The 23,410-nt window shown below is 41.6% G+C and overlaps 1 protein-coding gene across 3 annotated transcripts in view; it reads right to left on the bottom strand.

Moving 5' to 3' along the window:
* Positions 1–23,410, bottom strand: part of MYO7B (myosin VIIB) — a 138,540-nt gene that overhangs the window by 108,337 nt on the left and 6,793 nt on the right. The window contains exon 1 of one of the 3 annotated variants that reach the window (XM_088794524.1): positions 13,171–13,323. The exons of 1 other annotated variant lie outside the window; for it this stretch is intronic. The gene's annotated coding sequence lies outside the window, so the exon portion shown is untranslated. Of the gene's footprint in view, positions 1–13,170; positions 13,324–23,410 lie in introns of those variants that run through there. One more of the 3 variants, XM_088794525.1, reaches the window with a different exon arrangement.

Genomic DNA, 23,410 nt, shown 5'->3' with positions numbered 1-23,410 from the left:
GCATCCTCTCAACCACAAGGTTGCCAGTTCGATTCCTCGACTCCCGCAAGGGATGGTGGGCTGTGCCCCCTGCAACTAGAAAACGGCAACTGGACCTGGAGCTGAGCTGTGCCCTCCACAACTAAGACTGAAAGGACAACAACTTGAAGCTGAACGGCACCCTCCACAACTAAGATTGAAAGGACAACAACTTGACTTGGAAAAAAAAAAATTTGAAGCTTCCCACTATATGTTGTCCACAAGAAGCCAACTTTAGATATAAAGTCACAGAGTAAAAGTAGAGAGATAGAGAAAGATGTACCATCTAATACTAATAAAAAGAAAGCAGAATAGCTATACAAATTTTAGACAGAACATACTTCAGGGCAAGGAAAATTATGAGGAATAAAGAGGGGAATTACATAATAGCTAATTCTCAAAGAAGACATAACAATACTTAATATGCGTGTGCCTAACAACAGAGCGCTAAAATACAGGAGGCAAAAACTGGTAGAACTACAGGGAAAAAAAGATTGAACTACTATTATAGTTGGAGACTTTAACACCCTTCTATCAGTTATTGGCAGATCCAGGAGGCAAAAAATCAGTAGGACATGGTTCCTATTGTACAACCAATCAATTGGATCTAATAATTGCCATTTATAAAACATTTTATTTAACAACAGCAAAACATATATTCTTCTCAAGTTCACCCTGAACATTCACCAAGATAGACCACATCCTGGGCCGTAAACATACCTGAACAAATTTAAAAAAATAAAATTCATACAATGCCTGTTCTCAGACCACAATAGTATTAAACTAACAGAAAAATAGCTGAAAAATCCAAAAATATTTGGAGATTAAGAAACATATTCTTAAATAACACAGGAGTAAAAAGTCTTAAGAAGAATTTTTAAATATTTTCAACTAAATGAAAATGAAAACAGAACCTATTAAAATTTGTGGAATGAAGTGAAAGCAATGCTCAGAGGGAAATTTATAACATTAAGTATATATATATTAGAAAAGAAGAAAGATCCAAAATCAATACTCTAAGTTTCCACCTGAGGACTCTAGAGAAAGAAGAGCAATATAATCTTAAAGCAAGAATAAGAAAATAAACAATAAAAATTAGAACAGAAGTCAAATGAAAATGAAAACCATATCAATTGAAAAAATCAATGAAACCAAAATTGGGTTCTTTGAAAACATCAACAAAACTTATAAACCTTTAGCCAGGCTAACCAAGAAAAAAAAGAGAAGACTACAAATTTTTAATATCAGAAATGAAAGAGGGACAGGACAAGCCATGGATTATTGATCTCATCTTATGGACATTAAAAGTATAATAAAGGGGGTTATGTCATAAAAATGGTGGTGTGAGGTGAGCCTCTTGAAATTGCCCCTGAAATTTACAACAAATTTACTACAATTTACAACAAAACAACTATAAATCCACAAAGGACTCCTTGCACTGCAAATAGGCAAGACTAAATGGCATGCAATTGAAATCACCTAAACGTGGGCAAATTGGGCTAGTGGGGGAGGAGATAAGCAGGAAGCATGGGCGCAGAATTAGGACTGGAACTCGGAGCTCCGAGCTCTCTGCATTCCGCAGCTACAGCAGTTTCGGGAGAGGGAAGAACTCGGACTTCTACCTAGTGCTCTGCTTATGGCCCACAGTCCTGCCTGAGGGGTCAGCATACAGTAACACGGCTGAACCCAATGCTCATGACTGAGACCTTGGAGAAAAGACTGAGGGAAAAAGGGTGAAAACGGCGGTTTTATGCCCTGACTGCTGAGCAGAGAAGAGAAGCCTTAGGCACTGAGACTAGCAGCCCCCATCCCCACCGTCCCAGTGCTAGAAGCACAAATGTAGCAGTGTCAGATCAAAAGAAGAGAAAATTTGCAGTTCTGAGAACTGTGACCTGCAGCCACGAACTCGCAGCCCAACTAGTTCCTGCGCAGAGGAGGGAGCTTTGCGTGCAGGACTGGCTGTGGTGGTGGTCACCGCCATTGCTCTGGGCCACCTCTCACAACCCACCCCACTCCTGTCCCCAACAATCTGGGCGGATCCCTGCAGGAGTAAACAGAGCCACTGAAACACACAGGCTCTGATTCTGGTGCACGAAGAGCTTTGGAACTTCAGAAGCTCTCCACATCCCCCCACAGAGGCAGTGCCCTGTGACCCAGGCGAACTGTTCACGGAGGAGAAGCCTGCCTTCCAGGGAATCCCCCCATTGTGTGAGAAACTGGAATAGTGCTGAGAAAACAAAACACTACAGCATGAGAGAGAATAAAAGGCTGCAGTCAGAGAGAAAATAAAACATTCTACCAACAAGTACTGGAAAATAAAAGAAAGACCTCTTTCTATCAACCTGTTGCAGAAGCCACTCCTGCAGATGTCTTGGAAGAGAAATAATAAATCAGTAATTGCCATAAATAACCAAGGGAACAAGAAAGCTCAGAAAGAACATGAAAAGTCACCAGAAAATGAACTTAAAGATATGGGAATATGTGACTTAAATGACAGAGACTTCAAGATTGCAGTTCTTAAAAAACTCAACGAGATGCAAGGAAACAGACAGGAAGTTTAATGAACTCAGAAACACAATCAAAGAACAAAATGAACATTTCACCAAAGAGATTGAAATTTTTAAAAAGAACCAAATAGAATTTCTGGAGATTAAGAACTCAATTAAAGAAATGAACAATGAAATAACCAGCTAACTTCTCAGATCTGTTAGATCATAAATAAGACTTGTTTCACATATACCATCACAGACATCATGGCAGCAACTCAGGTGGAGTCCCAGGGCATAACCACTATCCCTAATACCTTTAGGGATGAGTTGTGTATATGCCACAGCTCCAATGGGACTGAGACTCCCAGGATGAAGGAAGCCTATGAAAACGGCCATTGGATGCAGTGAGAAAAAACCCTGGATTAAAAAATCAAGAGACAAGAGTTCCAGGTTTGGCTATGCCTCAAATGAACTGTGGGATATCGGGCCAAGTCAGAGAGAGCACCCCTGCACCTCTATTTTCTTAGCCAGGAGAAAAGGATAATGCCTGCCTTATTCATTTTGTGTGTTGTTGAGGTGCTAAAACAAAAAAAAAATGAGTGTTTGAGAGTGTACAAAGTTTACAAAAGCAGAAGTTCTGTATACTGGTGATCAATATTAAAAGACTGTTTGAGCTCCCCCCCCCAAAAAAAAAAAAAGAAATAACCAGCTTAGGTAGTAGAGTTGAATCAGTGACATCGAAGATAGAAATCTGGAAATGACACAGATGGAAGAAGAGAGAGACTTGAGAGTTAAAAGAAATGAAAGAACTCTACAAGAACTTTCTGACTCCATCAGAAAGAGCAATATAAGAATAATGGGCATACCAGAAGGAGAAGAAAGGGAGAAGGGAACAGAGAGTATATTCAAACAAATAGTTGACGAGAATTTCCCAATCTTGTGGAAAGAACTGGATCCTCAAAACCAAAAAGCAAAGAGAACATCTAATTACCTCAGTCCCAACTTCTCCAAGGAATGTTGTATTGAAGCTGTCAAAATTTAACAACAAAGAAAGAATCCTCAAGGAAGCCAGGAAAAAAAGATGGTAACCTACAAAGGAAAGCCCATGATAATATCATCAGATTTTTCAGCAGAAACTTTACAAGCCTGGAGGGAGTGGACTCAAATATTCAAACTATTGAAAGAGTGAAATTATGAGCCAAGAATAATATATCCAGCAAAGATATCCTCTAGATATGAAGGAGGAATAAAGACCTTTCCAGACATACAGAAGCTGAGGGAACTTTCTAACACATGACCTGCACCACAAGAAATACTGAAGGGGGCTTTGACCAACATAAATAGGAATAATTTGTGGCAACCAAAACATAAAAGGGGGAGAGTAAAGGTCTGAACTGGAATATGGGAATGGAGAAAGTAAGCATGCCGAAGAAAATGGAATACTCTAAATATGAAACTTTCTTTTACATAAACGTAATGGTAACCACTCAAAAAAAATCCAGAACTGAAATATATACTGTAATAAAAGAAGAAACAGAGGGAAAAATCATAGAAGACCACCACACAGAAATAATAGACAGCAATGAAAAGGCAAAGAAACAATGGAGACACAGTCTTACCAGAAAACCAAAGATAGAATGATAGGAAATCCTCATATATCAATAATTACCCTAAATGTAAATGGATTGAACTCAGCAATAAAAAGGCATAGAGCAGCAGATTGGATAAAAAAACTAAACCCAACCATATGCTGCCTCCAAGACACACATCAGTTACAAGGACAAATATAGACTCAAAGTGAAAAGGTAGAAATTGACACTCCAAGCCAATGGTATCCAGAGAAAATCAGATGTATCCATACTGACGTCAGATGAAACAGACTTCAGGAAAGAAAAGGTAACAAGAGATAAAGATGCACATTTCATAATGATAAAGGGGACTACACAACAGGAAGACATAACAGTCTTCAATAGTTATGCCCCCAATCAAGGAGCACCAAAATATACCAAGCAATTACCGTGTTTCCCCAAAAATAAGACTTAGCCGGACCATCAGCTCTAATGTGTCTTTTGGAACAAAAATTAATATAAGACACGTATAATAAAATGTAATATAATATGATATAATACTGGATATTATATTATATTATATTATATTATATTATATTATATTATATTATATTATATTATATTAGACCCGGTCTTATATTATATCAAAATAAGTCTGGGTCTTATATTAATTATTTTCTCCAAAAGACACACTAGTGCTGATGGTCTGGCTAGGTCTTATTTTCAGGGAAACTCGGTACTAATAGAACTAAAGGGAGAAATTGACCAAAACACAATTATAGTAAGGGACTGAAATACATCATTGACAGCTATGGAGAGATCATCCAAACAGAAAATAAATAAAGAAATAGCAGCCCTAAATGACACATTAGATGAAATGGACATAATTAACATTTATAGAGCACTTTGTCCTAAACATCAGACTATACATTCTTTTCTCTGTGTACATGGAACATTCTCAAGGATAGACCATATATTGGGACATAAAACTAGCCTCATCAAATTTAAGAAGATCGAAATCATACCAAGCATATTCTCTGATCACAAGGCTTTGAAATTGGATAACAACTGCAAAAAGAAAGCAGGAAAAGCCACAAATATGTGGAGATTAAACAACATAATTTTCAAGAACGAATGGGTGAAAGAAGAAATAAGAGGAGAGATCAAAAGATACATAGAAACAAATGAGAATGAAAATACATCCTACCATAATTTTTGGGATTCAGCGAAAACAATTTTAAGAGGCAAATTTATATCATTACAGGCCTATCTCAAGAAACAAGAAAAATCACAGATAAATACCTCATGTTACACCTTAAAGAACTAGAAGAAGAATAAATGGAACCCAAAGTCAATAGAAGGAAGGAAATAATAGAAATCAGAGCAGAACTAAACAAAATAGAGAACGAAAAGACAATAGAAAAAAATAATGTGACAAAGAGCTGGTTCTTTGAAAGATTAATAAAATTGATAAACCCTTGGCTAGACTCACTAAGATGAAAAGAGAAAAGACACTTATAAACAAAAACAGAAATGAAAATGGGGAAGTTATCATTGATGCCACAGAAATACAAAGGATCATCCAAGAATACTATGAAGGACTATATGCCACCAAATTCAACAACCTAGAAGAAATGAACAAGTTCTTAGAAACATGTAGCCTTCCTCGTCTGAACCATGAAAAAGTGGAAAATCTAAATAGACCAATCACCAGTAACAAAATTGAATCAGTCATCTGAAACCTTCCAAAAAGCAAAAATCCAGGACCAGATGGCTTCACTAGTGAACTCTATCAAACATTCAAAGAGGATCTAAAACCTGTCCTACTCAAACTCTTCAAAAAAAAAAAAAATGAAGAAGAGACAGTACTCCATAACTCATTTTATGAGGCCAACATTACCATGATACCAAAACCTGGTAAAGACAGCACAAAAAAAGAAAATTACAGACCAATATCTCTGATGAATACAGATGCAGAAATCCTAAACAAAATTCTAGTAAATCAAATGCAACATGCATTAAAAAGATTATACATCACAACCAAGTGGGGTTCATCCCAGGGGCACAAGGATGGCTCAACATGTGCAAATCGATTAATGTGCTACATCACATAAACAAAATAAATGACAAAAATCATATGATTATATCAATAGATGCAGAAAAAGCATTTGACAAGACACAACATCCATTTATGATTAAAACACTTAATAAAATGGGTATAGAAGGAAATCCCTCAACATAATAAATGCCATATATAACAAACCCTCAGCTACTATCATAATTAGTGGTGAAAAACTGAAGCCCTTTGCTCTATGTTCAGGAACACGACAGGGCTGTCCCCTATCACCTCTGCTTTTCAACATAGTAGTGGAAGTCCTAGCCAGAGCAATCAGGCAAGAGAAAGATATAAAAGGCATCCAAATTGGGAATGAAGAAATTAAATTGTCACTTTTTGCTGATGACATGATGTTATATATAGAAAACCCTAAAGACTCCACCAAAAAGCTATTAGAAACAATCAACGAATACAGTAAAGTTGCCAGCTACAAAATCAATGTACAAAAGTCCATTGCATTCCTATATACTAACAATGAAATCTCAGGAAAAGAAATAAAAAAACCAATTCCTTTTGCAATTGCAAAAGAATAAAATACCTAGGAATAAATTTAATCAAGGATGTGAAACACGTATATACTGGAAACTATAAGACATTGTTAAAAGAAATTGAAAAAGACACCAAGAAATGGAAAGACAGTCCATGTTCATGGATGGAATAATCAACATAGTCAAAATGGCCATATTATCCAAAGCAATATACAGATTTAATGCAATCCCCATCAAAATCCCAATGGCATTTTTTAAAGAAATAGAACAAAAAATCATCAGATCTGTATGGAACCACAGAAGACCCCGAATAGCCAAAGCAAACCTAAGAAAAAAAGAACAATGCTGGAGGTATCACACTCCCTGACTTTAGCTTGTACTACAGGTCAACAAAAATCAAAACAGCATGGTGTTGGCAGAAAAGCAGACACACAGACCAATGGAATAGAATTGAGAATTCAGAAATAAACCCACATAGATAGGGACAGATAATTTTTGACAAAGAAGCAAAAAACATGCAATGGAGGAAAGACAGCCTCTTCAATAAATGATGCTGAGAGAATTGGAAAACCACGTTGCAAAAGAATGAAACTGGACTGCTATCTGTCACCGTGTACCAAAATTAATTCAAAATGGATCAAAGACCTAAACATAAGACCTGAAACAATAAACTGCACAGAAGAAAACATAGGTACTAAACCTATGGATCTTGGGTTCAAAGAGCATTTTATGAATTTGACTCCAAAGGAAAGGGAAGTAAAAGCTAAAATAAATGAATGGGACTATATCAAACTGAAAATCTTCTGAACAGCAAAAGAAACCATCGACAAAACAAAGAAACAACCAACCGAATGGGAGACAATTTTTTGCAAACAACGTCTCCGATAAGGGGCTAATATCCAAAATATATATAAGGAACTCGTACAACTCAACAACAGAAAACCAAAAATCCAATTTAAAAATGGGCAGAGGATCTAAAGAGATGTTTCTCCAAAGAGGACATACCAATGGGCAATAGACATATGAAAATAGTCTCAACATCACTAATCATCAGAGAAATGCAAATAAAAACCACAATGAGATATCACCTCACCCCAGTTAGAATGGCTATCATCAACAAGACAAATAGTAACAAGTGTTGGAGAGGCTGTGGAGAAAAAGGAACCCTCATACACTGTTGGTGGGAATGAAGATTGGTGCAGCCGCTATGGAAGGCAGTGTGGATGTTCCTCAAAAAATTAAGAATAGAATTACATATGACCCAGCAATCCCTCTCCTGGGTATCTACCCCAAAAATCTGAAAACATTTATCCATAAAGAGATATGTGCTCCAATGTTCATTGCAGCTTTATTTACGGTGGCCAAGACATGGAAACAACCAAGGTGTCCTTCGATAGATGAATGGATAAAGAAGTTGTGGTATATATACACAATGGAATACTATTCAGCCATAAGAAAAGATGAAATAGGACCATTTGTGACAACATAGATGGATCTTGAGATTATAATGCTAAGCAAAATAAGTCAGACAGAAAAAATAGAGAACCATATGATTTTACTTATAAGTGGTATACAAAACTGAAAACAACAAAAGAACAAGACAAACAAACAAGGAACAAAAACTCATAGACATAGACAACAGTTTAGTGGTTACCAGAGGATAAGGGGGGAGGGAGGTGGTAGATGAGGGAAAACGGGGTCTAATATATGGTGATGGAAGGAGAACTGACTCTGGATGTTGAACACACAACATGAGACATAAATGATGTATTACAGAATTGTACACCTGAAATCTATGTAACTTTACTAACAATTGTCACCCCAATAAACTTTAATTTAAAAAAAAGTATAATACACAATAGCCAAGACATAAAAACAACTGAAATGCCTATCAGTAGACGACTGGATTAAGAAATAGTGATACATTTATAAAATGGAGTATTATGCAGCCATAAAGAAAAATGAAATCTTACCATTTGCAACTATATGGATGGAGCTAGAGAACATTATGCTATGTGAAATAAGTCAGACAGAGGAAGACAAATATCACATGATCTCACTTATATGTGGAATCTAAAGAAAAGAATAAACGAACGAACTAATCAGAAACAGTCTCAGAGACATAGAGGAAAAACTGAGGTTTGCTAGATGGGAGGGGGGTGGGAATAAGGGGGAAGGTGAGGGGATTAGAAAGCACAGTCAGTAACCACAAGATGGCCACGGGGATATGAAAGTCAGTTTGGGTAATATAATCAATAATGTTGTAAAGATTTTGTAGGGTCTCCAATGGATACTTGTCTTATTAGGGGGACCACCTCAGGGACAGTGTAGGTGCCTGATCACAGAACTGTACACCTGAAGCTGAAGCTGAATAATAATGAATGTCAACTGTAATTATACATATATATATATATATTTTTTTATATATATATACATATAATATATATATATGTGTGTGTGTGTGTGTGTGTGTGTATATATATATATATATATATATATATATATATATATATATATATATATAAAACAGCCAGAAGCCCAGTGACAGGGACGAATGGGAGGAGCTGACGGCAGCAGCAACCCCACTGAGGTGGGAGCTCTTGGTGGTGCCTGGTTTGGCAGCACACATCAGGGAAAGGGGACTGTGAGCCTAGGCTCGGAGTCCCTCAATGTGCCCTGATACAGCCAGGGACAGCTCAGCCCCTCTCTGCAGCCCAGGGTCCCTGCAGGACACACACACACCCCTCTGCTGAAAGGGAGTGCCACCCCACACAGGATGCCCAGCATGAGTGTGATGTTCACGGGTGCCACTCCCATGAAGACATGGAACTGGAGCCCTGGAGGTGTATGTCCCTGAGAGGTACCCCTGACTGAGAGACAGGATGCTCCTGGGTCCTCACCAGGGTTCCCTTCTCTTCTGCCCAGGTAAGCCCAAGGTGAGGATGTGAAGCCATAATTCTCCACCAGGGCCTCCCTTAGTGGGCACAGGGTCCAGTTATCCCCACTGCCCAAAACCTTGCTGTGTGTGACGATGTGGCGCTGAGAGACCCCAACCTGGACTGGTACCGTCTTTCTTCTGCATCTCTGTGCTGCTGTTGCCTTGGCCTGGAACATCCCTTTCTCTCCACCATCACCATCCTGCGCCCCAGCCTCCTGCTATGCCACCACTGTTCCTTCACCCTGAAATCCTGAGACCCTGCCCCACCCAAGTTTTGGGCCCACCCAAGCCGCTTTTAGTGGCTTTTCCATATAAACAGCCTGTCTTGGTTCATGCTGTGGACTTTCCTAAAATCTGTCAAAAATTCACAAAACCCAAACCAGCATCTGCTTTGAGCATGTCCTGTACCACTGGCTAAGCAGCCCTAAGTCCGGCACTAGTGACAGCCAGCCTTCGTTTGAGGTTTAGCTTCTAGAGGCATATCCAAGCCCATCGACGGTGGTGGTCATTTGCAGATTGCTTTGTGGCTCATGCCAGTTGGCCCCAAGCAGAGCATAGGCTGTGGCTGAACTTGACCTGCAGTGCAGCCCCTTTCAGATGGCTCTGGGGGTGGCAAACCCAGTGGCCACCTTTGGACCCAGTTGGAGTCCAAAGGACAACACTTCCAAGGACAACACACTCAATGGGCACACTGGGCAGGCACCGTAGCCCTGTTAAGTGAATCCTGCTCCATGTGTCAGCCCCTGCATTACAGCTCCTCCACTGTAGTCACAGCCAGTCCTCACCACCAATCAGCCTGAGGGTAAATCCCTCCTATTGATGTGCACACAGCAACCAAGGCTCAACTACAACAGGAAGACATACACAACCCACACAAGCAACATGTGGAGCACCTGGCTCAGGTGACCAGGGAGACTGTGCCACTGGGCCCCACAGGTCACCTACTACATAAGGCCACTCTGCTAAGACTGGGAGGTATAGCATCCCTACTTAATACATAGAAATAAACAGAGAGGCAGCCAACATGGGGAGACAAGAAACATGTCCCAAATAAAAGAACAGAACAAAGCTCCAAAAAAAGAATGACACAAAATGGAGACAACCAATCTACTATAGTTCAAAACACTGGTTATAAGGATGCCCAGTGATCTCAGGGAGAACTCCAACAAAGAGATAGGAATCATAAAAATGGAAATAGAAAACATAAAAAAAGAACCAATCAGAAATAGAGAATGTAATAACTGAAATGAAGAATACATTACAAGGAATCAACAGCAGATTAGATAAAGCAGAGGACTAATTCTGCGATTTAGAAGATAAGGTAGCAGAAAACACCCAATCAAACAGAAAAAAAAAAAGAATCCAAAAAAATGAGCATAGTTTAAGGGGTCTCTGGGACAACATCAAGCGTACCATCATTTGCATTATAGGGGTACCAGAAGGAGAAAAGAGACAGCAAGGAATTGAAAACCTATTTGAAGAAATATCGATGGAAAACTTCCCTAACCTGGTGAAGGAAATTGATATATTAGCCCAGGAAGGGCAGAGAGTCCCAAACAAGATGAACCCAAAGAGGCCCATACCAAGACACGTCATAATTAAAATGCCAAAGGTTAAAGACAAAGAAAGAATCCTAAAAGCAGCAAGAGAAAAGCAGTTAGTTACCTACAAGGAAACTCCCATAAGACTCTCAGCTGATTCAACAGAAACTTTGCAGGCCAGAAGGGATTGGCAGGAAATATTCAAAAAGTGATGAAAAACAAGACTTGGGAACTGCAGGCAGAGGCTGTTACATGGTTGCTGGAATTATGGTGATCATTTCTTTAGAAATATAAATGTTGAATAGCTATAGCTTACACCTGAAACTAATATAATATTGCATGTTAGGTATATTTTAATACAAATCTTAAAAAATAATAAAACAAATGGCCCTGGATTAGAACCTTGACTTCATTCCTAGCTTCACTTCTGCTACAAACTACTCCAATCCTTCCCTGAACATCGATGTGCTGAGAGCCTGTTCTGGGCCATGCCCTGGGTGGGCGTAATAAAAACAGAGAGAGAGCTCCTGAGGAGATCAGCTCCCACCTTCACGTGCTCAGAGCCTAGCGGCCCTGGGCAAAGCACTTTACCCTACTTCATCTCAGTGTCCTCCTCAGTAAAAACTGCACTGTTCTTCCTCCCCAAATGGCTTGTTATATGGACTGAGTGAGAAGGGAAGGAAGAGCCTTCATAAGAGATGAAAAGCATGGAGTTATGCAAATGCATCTAGGTACCTGGGAAATGTCTGTCCCTACTGTCACTTCTCCCCAGAGTCCCCCCTCCCACGAGGGTGCAGCAGGGCCCAAGACGGACAAACAGGGAGTAGGTACTCCAGGAGGAGGCCCAGGGCCAGCCAACAGGCATCCAGCGGGTCAGGAGATGGGAAAAGCCTCCTGCTGGGAGTGTGGGGGACTGAGTGGTCCATTGGCGGTGTGCTCCAGGTCCAGAGAGCCACACACAGCGTTTATTTTCTTCGAGTTCAGGAGTTGTATGGGTTAGAATAAAATTCAAGTCCAGAGTTACAGAATGGAACCTGACGAAGAGGTCTAGTTGCAGGGAACACACCCACTGAGGAGATTTGGGATGGGGTCCCACAGCTGCCAGGAGCCCGACTTTGGCCAGTGCCTCCCAATGTCCCTGTCTCAGCTTTCCTCCTTGAGGACCAGGACAGATACCCACATGCTGACATCGGGTGAGGCAGCTCTGAGAGCCTGCATTGGCACCCTCCCCTCAGTCACCCCTTTCCCCAACAAGCAAAGCCCACCCAGAAGAGGCTTTGAGAACAGGTAGGCAGGGTCCTGCTCCACCCTGGGGCTCAGGCCTTCCAAGGGTGACTAAGTCAATCATTGCAATTGTCCAGGAAGGCATGCATGTGACTCAGAGAAGCCTGGGCTTTAGAGTGGAGCCCCAGCTCTGCTCCTTCCTGTGGGCACCTCAACTTCCATGGTCCTCAGGCTCCTTGTCTGTGAAACGGAGGCAATAAGACCACTGAGCTGAGAGTATACACATGTGGCTGCCGGCGTCTGCCAGGTGCCCGTCAGTGGCGTCTGCCAGGTGCCCGCCTGTGGCACCTGGGCTAGCCTCCCGGCCCTGATCGACCGCAAGGCCCTCCTGCGCTGAGGAGGCTGCTGGGCCTGGGGAAGCCCGGGCACCTGCCATCGCCTTCTGCCCTGAGTCTGTCTTCCTGCAGCAGAAGACCAGGACAGTTTCTCTGCCCTCCTCCTTGCTGTCAGGCTGGCCCTCAGCCTGAGGGGCCGAGACGCTGGCCTGGGGTTTTTGGTTTCCAGGCTCCTAAAGGGAATCTCTAGCCTCTCCTTCGCAGGACTGTCCCACCTTATCTCCAGCTGAACTCTGCAGCACTTCCCTGCATCTGTGTCTCCCAACCCTCCACTTGCCCAGCGACCCTCCTCCAGAGAGGTGACCCACTCCTTCTGTCCTCCTAGCTGTCAGGAGGTGGACCTGTAGGCCTGGTGCATCTGACAGGCAGAGAAGCCCCCAGGCGCTCCCTTACCTTGTTAGTACTGGGGTCTGGCTGACTCGCTTCTCCTCTCCCCTAGGTACTGTAAAAGAGCAGGATGTGAGGCAAGGCCAGGGCTCAGGGTACTTGAGGGAGTAAGGGAGGGGAGGGAGAGGCGGAAGGGCCCCAGGAGGAAATGGCCGAGGAGCACTCGGGACAAACGTAATTTATTACAGGACTTTGTCCTTGGGCTCCCGGCACATCCACTCCCATGAGTCCCCTGCAGCCCCAGCGAGCAGAGCCTCACAGTGCTCTAATCTTTAACCCTGGCCTCTTCGGCAGAGTCCCCAAACGCCATCAGAGTTTGCACTCACATAGCTATTGCTGCTGGCATCAGCAAAGTCCCTGGTGACAATCAGCAAATCATCCAGGGAGCTCAGCGTCTTCCTAGGTGTCATGAGGACTGTAAGGAAGCCACCAGAAGAAGCTCTGCTCTCAAGCCCCCGTGTCCTCACTTGAGGCACACATGCAGGAGACGTCTGGGGAAGTCAGGATGCCTTATCACAGAGCTAGAGACTACCAGGCAACAGGGTTCCCAGTGGGATCCCTGGGAGCATGGGTGCCAGCTTGCACTGAGACTTGGATGAAGTGGACATTTTCACTGTGAGGCACATACAGGCCCTTCTGAGGGAAAGGGCATTGAGCAATGTGCCCTGAGAGAGGCCAGACTTCAGGGTACAGGTAGTCAGTGCAAATGTGACTGTAAGGGCTGTGAAGACACCTGCTCGCTGCAGCCCTTTTCTTGGGGAAGAGAGGCCTCAGTGGTCCTGCAGATGGCCAGGCAGGTTCCTTCCCTTTCCCAGGACGTGGGAGAGACTTGGGAACTGCAGGCAGAGGTGCGGGAGCTAGCTTTCGTTTTTAGATAGAGTTGAGGCCACAGCAAGGTGGCACCCCTGACCTTGGGCCTCTTTTGGGGACAGCAACCAAGCGCTGGTGGGAGAGAGAGAAGAACCGCAGAGGTGGAGCCCTGGAGAGAACCAGAGGCCTATGCCTGCTGGGGGTGGGTGAGGAGGGGCGCTGTGGCATTGCCAGCTTCCTTCTGCTCGTTTTGTTGAGACAGGTGAAGGAGTTTCAGTTTCTTACAAGCAACCAGCCATGACAAAGAAGAGAAGCAGTTGGGAGTTGACTAAATGAAGGGCAATGCATTTGAAAGGAGCTGTGCCCGAGCCTTTCCTCCAGCCCTACCTGCTCCCCACCAGGAGCACTGTGCTCAAGTTCTACTCCAGCTCCAACTAGCCTCCTAACCCCTAAAATCCCACCAGTTCCTGGGCCAACATTTGCTTTTTGGAGCTTCACATAGCACGTGGTTTCTCTGGTTTAGAAAGATGCCATTTCACGCCCATGGGATTGGCACTGATGCTCCTGGCAGCTGTAGAAATGGTGAGCCTCTTACCCTGAGACTCTGGGTACCAGCTGGGTCCCCTACAGCCCTCTGCCACTGCTCCTGTGGAGGGCGGGGGGAGGGAGGTGGGGAAGACTGGGACAGCATATCTGTGTGGGACAAGCGATGTATAACAGGCCTCTCTCCAGAGCTTGTCTTAGGCAAAATTTAATAGAAACAAAATTTAATAGAGTCTCCTGCTTCTTTTTACATCTGACATTATATTATAAAGAATCTTCTTACACTGTACCGAACTTTAACCGCCATCTCTAAAGAAAGTGCGATAGTCCTTCCCACAATCACTCCTTCACTTGTGTGACTATCCATGGATATCATGAGGCATCCAACCCTTTGCTGTCACACACAACATGGCAGTGAACAACACGTGCTCACAGCTTTGTTTGCACTACGTCATTACAACAATATTCGAGAGGGGGACTTATTGAAACAAGGGTCAGGAACATTTTGTCCCTAACCCTTCCTAAGTGGTACATTAAGTCCTTCCTCCCATCAAAAGGTGCACATGTAATTGCAAGGACCTGAGCTGGTGGTGGCTCAGAGGGAGACATCCGGTGGGGCAGTTCTCCTGGAGTCCAAGAGAGGCTGAGGTTCCCCAAGCCATGAAAACCAAGAAGAGGGGCTAGGGGCAGGCAGCATAGGCTCCTCCCTGTCACCAACTGTGACCAAACTTGGCTCTCCCACAGCCTAATGCGACCTCCACAATTTTCCTCTAGATGTGAATATTCTGCTAATCTTTAAAAATATGTTTCTGAACACAAACAATATGCCTCCATGGAACAACATATGTTTCATTCCACTCTTGTCCAACGATGGAGCCCATTTTGGCATTGTCATAGCAACTGAAACAGAGCATAGTGAGCATTTCCTTTGAGCTCTGAATTCATAGAGCAACCTGAATTTCCTTGCTTCCTAGTGGCCCTTATCTTCCCATCTAGCCTACAGCTGCCAAGTTACCCATTAACACTATAAAATAGTACAGCAGCCAGCATGGATCTCTTTCACCGAGCTACTATTTACAGTTTTAGAATTCTCAGTTTCAAAGAGGACTAGGATTTAATGAGAGCCTTCAATGTGATGGGCTCTTTGTACATGCCATCTCATTCAACCCTCATCAAAACCCTACAAATTAGGGGTGTTATCCTCATTTCACATTAAGAAGTGAAAACCAAAGAGGTTATGACACTTGCTTAGATCACACAGCTAAAAATGGGGGGCAATATTTAACTCAAGGTCCATCAGTCCCCACGGCTGGTGATCATTGTGCTGTGTTGCACCACACCAACCCTCAAAGCAACCTGGACCCCATCCCCCCACACCTAACATCCTAACGTTAGAGATTTTCAGGGGGGACCCTTCCCCAACTTGCTCACCCCAGCCCAGGGTCTGAAAGCCCTTTCCCTTCCATTTCCGTGGTCTCCAGTGTGAAGGCAGAGGGGTATCTGGAAAGAAGTAGGGTTTCTCAATCTTGGCACTGTTGATATTTTGGACTAGATTATTCTTTGCTGAGGGGTTGGGAGGAGTTGTCCTGTTCATCATAGGATGTTTAGCAGCATCCACGGCCTCTACCTCCTCAATGTACTCCTCCAATAACGCAATCAAAATGTTTCCAAATATTGCTAAATGTCTCCTGGGAGATAAGATCACCCCAGGCTGAGAACCAATGTACACCTCATAGGTCCAGGTGTAACTGAGGCTGGAGAAAGAGGAAGCCAGCAAGGGCCAAAAAGGGATGTCCTCCTTTGCCTCCTTGAATGGCAGGAAGATATGGCTTCAAAAATATGGGAGGTGCAGGGAAGGGGCTATTGGATTAGTACTTCCAGATGGTCTTGGTTCTGACACACCTAGGAAAGGACCGTGCCATCCCAGCCCGGTACTTCATCCCCCGGAGCAGCTACTGTGCCATAGTCATCGTCAGGCTGGGTGGAGCTTGGCTCCAAAGTCCTGAAGGGTCAGGAAGGCCATCTAAGTCCAGCAGAAAATGACTCATTTCTGATTGTGCTTTATCACCATAAGCCCTCTGAGAAACCCATACAGAGCTTTGTCCAAGACAGCAGGAGGGGCAAAGTAAGGGCATAAAATGTAAGAATCACTTTCTCCTCTCTGAAGAGCTATGGGCAATCACTGAATAAATCTCAGCCTTGGGCCCTAGCATTGTAAACCTAGACCACTAGTCATAAAGAGGGGCCTCTGCCCATGACCAGGGCCGATGGCACCCTGGTGACTAATCTGATTGTCCTGGTGAGACTGAGGTAGTGGGAGGGGAAAGCAAAACTTGATTCTGTGACAAACTCAGCAAAGCAGGTAGAAGATGCTGATGGTTCTGATTGTAATGGTGATAATGGTACTCTCTTAGTGCTTGGGAGAGGTTGAGGGTGAAAGTACACTGCTAAGAGCTTCGTTTCTGGGAACAGAAGCACTCGGATGGGTTTCTTACCTCTGGCTGGGATGCTCTGTGAGCACCAAGGTCAGTTTCCTGTTCTTTTTGGTCCCACAACTGGGGCATTCTTTCCAGCCTCATTTATAGTTAGGAGTGGGCATGGAATGAGGGGGTGGAGTCCAGAACGAGCCACCCAAAGATGTGCCTCTGTAATGTACACATTGTTTTGATCTGCAGGCTCGAGAGAAACTTCTGCAAACCCCACCCCCCTTAACCACCTGGAAGAATTTGAATTAGAGGCCTTGCCCATAAGAGAGTATCAGAGGTAATTTCTTTTGACCTGTCTACAGGGCAGGGCACACTTCTATTTACTAAAGGTCTGCTCTTGTTATCATCATGCATGACCTTTGAAGCCCCCAAGGCACCTCACCTCATCCCTAGGTCAGGACGTCTTCTATACCTCAATCTCCCTTTCTTTCTCTGAACCTCTCCTGCCTATATGGTCTCTGATTCTCTCATGTATGCAGGGTTCCCATACATATGCATGTAGTAAATTTGGTTATTTTCTCCTGCTAATCTATCTCATGTCTATTTGATTATTAGACCAGCAAGAAGAACCTTGAGGGTAGAGGGAAGTTTGTTCCTCCCCAACAAGAATAGTAGTAAGTTCCACGTGCAGGCTGGGCCCATTATAACCTCCTGTGCAATCCTGCACTGTCTCTCTCCTCCCTTCTGCTGGTGGCATGCACAGCACCCAGCAGTGGATTCTGTCGCCCTAGGGGATGGCGGACCCACAATATGGAAAGGGCCGGCATTCCTGAATAAAACTCCAGGGGACAGTGTACCACCTACACCCCACCACTGATCCCACCGCCCATTTACAAGAGCAAGAAATAAACTTTCTTGTGTCAAGACACTAAAATGTGTTGTGTTGTTATAATAGTTAACCTAGCGTGATTAAAACATGACGCCTCTCCCATCACAATTGCCTTTTGTCTTCCAAGTACCAGCTCAAACACTCCTCTCCCAGGAAGTTGGCCCTACTGCTGCCTTCACTGTAGTCTCACTCTCCTTTTCATTCCTATGGCACTTGTTACTCAAATCACATCATTTACCTCTCAGCATGTATTTTTTCCAGAGTAGGACTTCCTGAAGGATTGTAAGCTTCTCAAGGCAAGAATCATGTTAGATTTTTTTGTATTTTCACAGTGCCTGATAATAATGATAATGACTGTCATATATATTATGTCCCAGCACTCATTATTTATATATAAACACATTTAGTCCTCACGACAATGCTATGAGATCAATACTACTGCATTATTATAGATGAGGACGTTGAAGCACTGACAGGTTAAGTAACTTGCCCAAGGTCACACAGCTAGAAAGTGACAGAACCAGGATCCAAACCAATAAACCTGAGTAATGAATGAGCTTCCGGTAATTATACCATCTTAACTATAATTGTTCCAGGAATACGAGCTGTATGTCCCGTGAAATTGCAGCCCCTGTTGGGCAGGGAGCAGCAGTGTGCTTCCCGTCTGTCCTGGTATCTGAAGCTGGCCAGGATCAGGGAAGCTGTCACCTATACCTGCTCACTGAAGGAACTGGAGGCCAGCTGGAAGTAAATTGTGCAAGCAGGGCTGGGCAGGGCAGGGCAGGGCTGGGCAGGGCTGGGCAGAATTTTTTCTCAGTGCCGGTATGTATTTACCATCCAGAGCCCTGGGAAAAGTGTCAAACAGTCCCTGAAAACTCACTGCTGCTTTAAACTGGTTTTGAAATAAGCAACTTTTTTTTCCTGTATAGTCTCTGAAACTAGAGATTACAACCCCTAGTCCCTTCTCCTAAATCTGCTCTTAATATCATTATCTTCCCAGCTTTGTATCTCCCATTAAACTGAAACCCAAAGACATGAACTGTCTGCAAATAGACAATTGGAGTGAAAAGGAAGTGCGGGGACTCGAGGTGGCCCATTGCAGGGCTTCCTCACTGGCTGGGTCACTAAGTCACATGCTCAGTGCGTACCTACTGAACCTCTGCTCTGCAGTAAGTCATTCAGGGTTTCAGGGTGCAGGGAGGCTCATACAGACCCCACACCTCAGTGCCTGCACACACACAGGATTAATGGAAAGAATGTGCCAGGGAATCCTCTGTTTGCTTGTTTGTTTTTGATCCAAGAATGCCACACTTTCCCCTTATGGGCTGGATTTAGTGACTCACTTCTAAAGAATAAAGTGTGGAAAAAGAAAAATAGTAACTTTACATTGGAAAAGCCTAGAACCTAGATGACACTTCCCTAACCAAGTGTTATGAGCTGAATTGTGTCCCCCAAAATTTGTATGTTGAAGCCCTATCCCCTAGTCCCTCAGAATGTACTGTATTTGGGGTTAGGGCCTTTAAAGAGGAAGTTTAGGTTAAATGAGGTCATTAGAGTGGGCCCTACTCTAATCCGACAGATGTCCTTATAAGAAGAGATTAGGACACAGACATGCACAGAGGAAGGACCATGTGAAGAAAAGGGGAGAAGGTAGCCATTCTACAAACCAGGAAAAAAAACCCTTAGGAGAAACCAGCCTTGATGCCACATTGATCTTGGACTTCGAGCTTCCAGGACTGTGAAAAAATAAATCCCTGTTGTTTAAGCTGCACAGTCTATGGTATTTGTTATGGCAGCCCAAGCAGACTAACATATCAAGTGATCAAGTTTAACACTTCCTGTGATGTCACATTCATATGTTATGTTGAGAAGGGTATTTCACCTGTGTGGTATTCTTCCCCCAAACCCATAACCCTAGTCTAATCATTAGAAAAATGGCAGGCAAACCAAGTTGAGGGACAAAGTATCTGACCAGGATTCCTCAGAACTATCAAGATCATGAAAAACAAGGGAAGTTTGAGACAAGAGGACAAGAGGAAACTAAGGAGACATGAGGATAAAAATGCTGTGTGTTGTCGGGATGGTGTTCTGGGAGGATATAGCAGAAAAACTGTTGAAATCTAAATTAAGTCTAGATTTCTGTGAATAGTATGTACCAGTGTTGGTTTCTTGGATTTGACAAATGTAATGACAAATGGTAATGTGCGATATTCATAGGAGAAACTGGATGAGGGGTATATGGAAACTATACTGTTTTTGCAAATTTTCTGTAACTCTAAAATGATTGCAAAATTAAAAAACAAAGAATCCATTTGATGCCTTCTTTTCAATTCTTTGGACTCTATACAAAGGAGTAGAGCTGTTGGGTCATGTGGTAATCCTATGTTTAACCTTTTGAGGAACAGCCAAACTTTTTCACAGTGGCTGCACAACTTTACATTCCCACCAGCAACAGTATGAAGATTTAATTTCTCTACATCGTCACCAACACTTGTTTTTATTATTTTTATTATGGCCATTCTAGTTGGTGTGACGTAGTATCTCATTGTGGTTTTGATTTGCATTTTTCTTGTGACTAATGATGCTGAGCATCTTTTCACATTCGTATTGGCCACTTGTGTATCTTCTTTGGAGAAATTGTCTATTCAAGTCCCTTACCCATTTTTGAGTTGGGTTGTTTGTCCTATTGTTACTGAGTTGTAGGAATTCTTCATATAGTCTAGATATAGTCTAGATATCAGATATATGATAAGGGTTTAATGTTCTCCCATTTTGTGTGTTGTCTTTTCATTCTCTTGATAGTGATCTTTTGATGCATAGAAGTTTTTAGTTTGAATGACATCTACTTTTTCTTTTGTTGTCTACGCTTTTGGTGTCATATTTAAGAAACCATCACTAAATCCAAGGTTATGTAGATTTGCTTCTGTGTTTTCTTCTAAAAGTTTTATAGTTTTAGCTCTTACATTTAGGTCATTGATCCATTTTGAGTTAATTTTTGTGTATGGTGTAAGATAAGGGTCCAACTTCATTTTTTTGTATGTGGATATCCAGGTTTCTTGGCACCATTTGTTGAAAAGATTGTTCTTTACCCATTGAATGGTCTTTGTGGCTTTGTCAAAAATCAGTTGATCATAGATGTGAGGGTTTATTTCTGGACTCTCAATTCTATTTGATTGGTCTATATGTTTGTCCTTATGCCAATGTCACACTGTTTTGATTAATGTTGCTTTGCAGTAAAATTTTAAATCAGAAAGTATGAGTCCTCCAACTTTGTTCTAATTCAATATTGTTTTGACTCTTCAGGAGCCCCTCGAAATTCCATATGAATTTTAGGATAGGGTTTTCCATTTCTGTAAAAATATGCCATTGGCATTTTGATAGGGATTGCACTGAATCTGTAAATCATTTGGGGTAGTATTATCATGTTAACAATATTAAGTCTTCCAGTCCATAAATATGAGATACCTTTTCATTTATTTATGTCTTTTTTAATTGTTCTTAACAATGTTTTGTAGTTTTTGGTGCACAAAGTCTTACACTTCCTTGGTTAAACTTATTCCTAAGTATTTTATTCTTTTTGATGCTATTATAAATGGAATTGTTTTTTTAATTTTCTTTTTAGATTTTTTCATTACTGGTATATAGAAATAAAACTAACTTTTGTGTTTCATTTTGTATCTTGTAACTTTGCTGTCATAGCAGTAATTCACTGTAGCCAAAAAGTGGAAACTATTCAAGTATCCATCAACAGAAGAATGAATAAACAAAATGTGGTATAACATACAATGGAATATTATTTACCAATTTAAAAAAAAATGAAGTCTTGACACGTGGATGAACCTTGAAAATATGCTAAGTGAAATAAGCCAGTCACAATAATAACAAATATGTTATTCAGTTTATATGGAATATCTAGAACAGGCAAATTCATTGAAAAAGAAAGTAGATTAGCAGTTACCAGGCACTGTGGGGAAGGAAAAATGGGAGTTAATGCTTAATGGGTTCAGAGTTTCTGTTTGGGGTGATCAAAAATTTTAGAAATAGGTAGTTGTGATGGTTGCATAACACTGTGAATATAATTAATGCCACTGAATTGTACACTTTAAATGGCTAAAATGACAAGTTTTATGTCAGATATATTTTACCAAAATAAAAAAATAGTTTAAAAAATAAGGGCTGTGAAGGTCACCTGGTTCAACCATGTTTCCAAAGCTGAATCCCTTCATGACACATCAGCAGTCTCTGTTTGCATACTTCCAGTGATATGGAGCTCACCACAAAACAAAACTAAAACAAATAATCCTTTTGTAAACTGAATAATTACTCACACACACACTAAATTATGCATTGAAGTGGGGCTTTGCTTAGCGCAGGGCACACATCTATGGTTTCTATACAAGGTGAGACCAGAGCCCACAAAGACATCTCTGCCCAGATCGTTGGGCCTGGAAAGGGATCCTGGTCATGGCAAATTGCTCCAAGCTTCCACACCACTGGCAACTGCAGACTGGCACTCCCAGTTTTCAAATTATGGGCTATAACCTATTAGTGGGCTGTGAAGTTCATTTGATATGCCACAACAAAATTAAATAGAATCGAATAGAAATTATCATGCAGAGCAAGAGTATTATCACGTGTTATAAAAAAAAATTAAAGGTTTATTTCCACCCTCTTCCCCATCCTCCCTTTCCCCCAACAGACAACAAATATTTTCTTTCTTATACAATTTTCAAAAATTTAAAATATGTAATAAAATTAAAATACAAGCAAAAAGAACTATGTTATCCTACCTTTTCAGAAAATATGGCGTACTCTAATATTGTTCTGCATTTTTCATTTTTCACTGAATCTAGCCAGGAATCTTGTTATGTCAGTATGTAAGAGGGTTTCCTCATTTTTTGTTATGGCTACATAACATTGTACTGTACAGATATGTCATAATTTTGTGATCATTCCTGTTTGGACATTTAGGTTATTTCCAATATTTTGAAAATAGTGCTGCAATGAATAATTTTACAGATATGTCATTCATACATGGTGAAGTATAATTGTAGGATACATTTTCTGACGTGAAATTGCTGGGTCAAAGGGCATATGCATTTGTAATTTTTATAAATATTTCCTAATTGCTTTCTGCAGAGGGTTGTCTGTACTAATATATTCCCACCAGCGACTTATGAGAGGGTCGTTTTCTCCATGGCCTCACTAATGGAATGTTATCAGATTTTTGCAATCTGGGAAGTGAAAAATAGTATCTCAATATGATTTTGTTTTTATCTTATTTTAGGGTTAATATATTTTCATGTATCTTAGAGCCATTAATAGTTCATTTTCTGTGAATTGTCATATCCTTTGCCCATTTTTCTATTGAATTACTGGTCTTATTGAATTCTAGGGGCTCTTTATTCATTAGGGAGATCAGATTTTCCTTGGTCTATGAGTTGAAAAAATTTTAATTTCCTAATCATTTATCTTTTGATTTTGCTAATAGTGTATTGTTTCTTCTATGTATACTTTTTTTGTTTGTTTTTATTTTTATGTAGTCAAATTTGTCAGTCTTCTATGGCTTTTCAAAAGT

This window comes from Rhinolophus sinicus, chromosome 17 (assembly GCF_057876585.1).
Source record: "Rhinolophus sinicus isolate RSI-liver-muscle chromosome 17, RSI-T2T, whole genome shotgun sequence".
Classification (NCBI taxonomy): domain Eukaryota; kingdom Metazoa; phylum Chordata; class Mammalia; order Chiroptera; family Rhinolophidae; genus Rhinolophus; species Rhinolophus sinicus.
This window is presented reverse-complemented; position numbering and strand designations above follow the sequence as displayed.